The sequence below is a fragment of the Apis dorsata genome, unplaced genomic scaffold (genome assembly GCF_000469605.1).
Source record: "Apis dorsata unplaced genomic scaffold, Apis dorsata 1.3 scaffold_149, whole genome shotgun sequence".
In the NCBI taxonomy this organism is placed as follows: domain Eukaryota; kingdom Metazoa; phylum Arthropoda; class Insecta; order Hymenoptera; family Apidae; genus Apis; species Apis dorsata.
This window is the reverse complement of record NW_006263440.1, coordinates 1,042,773-1,046,423: the sequence shown is the minus strand read 5'-3', so window position 1 is coordinate 1,046,423 and position 3,651 is coordinate 1,042,773. Positions and strand designations below refer to the sequence as shown.

The 3,651-nt window shown below is 42.7% G+C and overlaps 1 protein-coding gene across 6 annotated transcripts in view; it reads right to left on the bottom strand.

Annotated features, from left to right (window-relative positions):
* LOC102676723 (agrin-like) overlaps positions 1 to 3,651 on the bottom strand; it is a 340,887-nt gene that overhangs the window by 188,614 nt on the left and 148,622 nt on the right. The window lies entirely within an intron of this gene.

Here is a 3,651-nt window from a genome sequence, read left to right as displayed (position 1 = left end):
AAAAAAAAAAAAAAATAGAGAAAAGATAAGACGCTTACGTTGCGAAACGTTTTCATTATCGATCTTTCGTTCTAAACCCTGAATTATACACTCTGCGTTGCACACGAACGCGAATTAAAAACCGCACCCGGTGTCCCGCGGGGACGCGAAATCGTCGAAGAAGCCGTCATTTCCGGATCCACCGCTCGCCGGTGGTGGTTCCAGCGATTTCCAGTGGAACACGTCTCTAACGAGTAACAGCGGAATCACTTTACGTGCAACGGCCGGGCACGCATATAAATGCGGCTACGGAAAGTTTTGTCAGTTACGATGCCGCAGTTATACTCTCGATGGAGTTGGCAGAGCGGCGGAATATGGTTTCCAGGGGAAAGAAGAATCCCGGAGGAGGATCTCGCGAGAGGGAATCCCACGTAAATACGTGGGATAACTCGCTACGATTCAGATGTACGTATTACGTGCACGTGTATACAGTGCATAGAAGGTATTGCGAGGAGTAAATAGCGGAGCAGAGTATCCGACTTATCTTCTCGCAATTGATTTAAAAGTTTTTATCCCTCTCTTTATTGCAAGGAAAGACACTTTGTAAAAAATTTTTTATTTTTCTTGTCTCGCTTTTTCACGTTTACCTGTTGGCAACGTTCACCCCGATGCAAGCTGATATTTTCCAGCTATTTCGTGGATATACGTATATATATATATAGTATATATATATGTATTGTCGATAAATCGATGATGTTGCTTTATTTATTTAATATAAAATTTATTTAACACGGTTCGTGTCACGCAACGAATAAACAATACGAGACGTGTCCGGTGGCTCGTGATTTATTCGGCCGACCGTTTACACGCACGAAAATTTTTAAATTAGCACCTCGGGGAGTAGGTAAAATAAATTTGTGACGCGCGAATAATTTCCGGGAAACGGGATGAAAATTCGAATTCGAATGTAGGAAGATCGAAGGACGGATGGATCAAACGTGATGGGAAGGTGTATATAAATTGAACGGTTCCACGTTCCTTTTTTCTTCCTCCCCCCTCTCTCCCGTTCCTTTTTTCCGTTATTGCGCAGATATGGATTGCCGCGTGATTAAGCTCGAGTTATTTAGGAATTAAAAGCTGAGAGAATAAAATATCGCGTAACTCGCAATGGCATAATTCACTCCCGAATGATCGAGCGTGAAATTCCCGATTTTTCTCCGGAATTATAATTATTATAGAATGTTATAGAATTTAAAGTTCACTGAAATTTTGTATGTGATTTCATTATTGAATGTTGCCAGCAATGTTACTATTTCATAGTTGGTAGCTATTTGTTTCTCTTCGATACATGTATTTCAAATGTTTTATAAACAGATACGCGCAATCACGTATAATCAAATATATTCATTCAGCTAAACCCGTATATTTTTATTTATTGTTTTCCACTTCCCAGTCAACATAGAAATTATATAAGAACTGATCGTGATCGTAAATGTATCGATAGCAATCTTTTAGCGTACGGAAATAATTATTGGATTATTCTTGCATTATTCGAAATTGTAGGACGTCGTATATTTGCGAATTTTTTCCCTTTTTTTTTAAAGAAGAAACATCGAAATTCTTTTCGAAGAATATCTCGCGATCCCTTGCGGATGGGTCTCCGTAAATGGATCTCGTGTGTCCGTTCGAGATTTATCGTTGTATTACACTGGAAAATGGAGGATGATCGCGGGAACATCTTTATTCCGTTGGACCGGTCCACTTATCGTTAGAAGGAGTCCTTTGTCACCGAGAACGAAGGCGGCATAGGGATCGAAAAGGGCGAGAAGGGATGTGAAACAGGGGGAGGAGGAGGGGGAGTAGGATGGAGAAATGCAAATTGAGGGGGCGGCGGTAGTTATATTCCGGTCTCGTCGCGCGGAAGGGATGAAAAAAAATCGCGCAGGGGGTGCAAGGTCGACATTTTTTACGGATAAAAACCCTCGGTAAAGGGAGGAAAAAGAGACGTGGAAAAGGAAACGAGGATATCTCTCACGCGTTCGCGCGTCTAATAAGAAAAATGTCGGATCGGATGGTGTTTCGGCGCCGATTCGTCGTGATATTACACGCGACCCTTCCTATCCCAACTATAAAACTTTGACTCGTCGCTAAAGTTTCCAGAGGCTGTTTCACAACGATTGAATATTTTTCGTTTCGGACGACGATCGATTCGAGTTCATAATCAACACTTTTTTTCACATTTTTCACGAAAAAAAGGGGAAAAATCTTCGCTCGACGGGTAGGGAATTTATTAAAAATTTTGGAACCGGAATATTACGTACGCGCGAAACATACATTTTCCCCCTTTCTTTTTCCTCTTACTTCTCTCTGGTTTATCTCCGTGACATTCGAATAACACACGGAACCATGCAGCGCGCGTTATTTGTACATTGGGAAATTAATTTTCAGAGTGCTCCGCTTTATTAAAAATCGCATTAAAATGAAATAAGCCCGACGTTTATGATTAGTAGGGAAAATTGTTTGCGGGGCCGAGGCAATATCGTTGATTAAAAGAGCAGGTTCGATTAATTATACGTATATCCGTGGGAGCATTTTCGTTATTATTAAAAGCATTCTTGTCAAAATATATCTCTCGTTGTATCAATGACACTGGCCGCCAATTTTACACCGGACGGATAATTTTAATGTAGAGAAACAAGGGAGACGGGTGTCCGAATAATTGGCTATTGGAGCAAATTACTCGGAAGATCGAAGGGATCGTGGAGGAGGGATGGTTAAACACTCGAGAGGAAAAGAGAAGATAGAGTGAGAAAAAGAAAGGAAAGAAGGAAGGAGATGGGGAAGCGGGAAATGAAGGTTAGAAGAGAGATGACGGCGTAAACAGCACTCTGTATCGACGTCCGCCTTCTCTTCTTTCACCGTGTAACCCTCTTGAGGAGTTTAAGTTCACTTTGGCCTTCTCTCCCCAACATCTTTTTTTTTTCACACTCCTTTCAATCGCTCTGGATCTACCACTCAACGCCACCCCTCTTCCCATCGAGTGTCAACCTTTCCACGACTCGATGCCGAATTCGTCGAAGCGAACAACGATAACAAATCCGGAAGAGCAAATTTCGCGAACGAATTTGTCGAGAAATGTGGTCGAAACGATGGATGGAAATAAATTATAAATTTTCTGAATGGAAATTGATCTTGGTAATGGAGAAACATACAAATAAAAATACAAGAGCGGGAAAAAGTCACACACGATTCTTTCACCTTCGCTCGAAGTGAATACAGTGAATCGAGTGCGAAAGAGGACATTCACAGCCTCGATCAAGTAGCGTCTGTGTTTAACAACGGGCGAGAGAAGAGAATCGTATTATTCAGTGTTGCGCGAATGGCTGTCGCGTGTGTACCACAAAGGGGGTTGGCGTTCCAGAAAGGATTCTACAAAGGGGAAGAAATGTAGCCCCCCCTGCCCTCCCTCCCTCCTGTCGAAAGGAATCCAGGCCGAAGGTCGAGAGAAAGAGAGAAAGAGAGAGAGGGAGGGAGGAGGAAGGGGGTGAAGTTGGACGACGCTCCGCAAGGGCGGAAAACTGAAAAATAGTTGGCACCCGTTGCCATGGCCACTAAGTACTCGGAGTCGCGACGACGACGTACCAACCAATACACCATCCCGCTTCCTTTTTC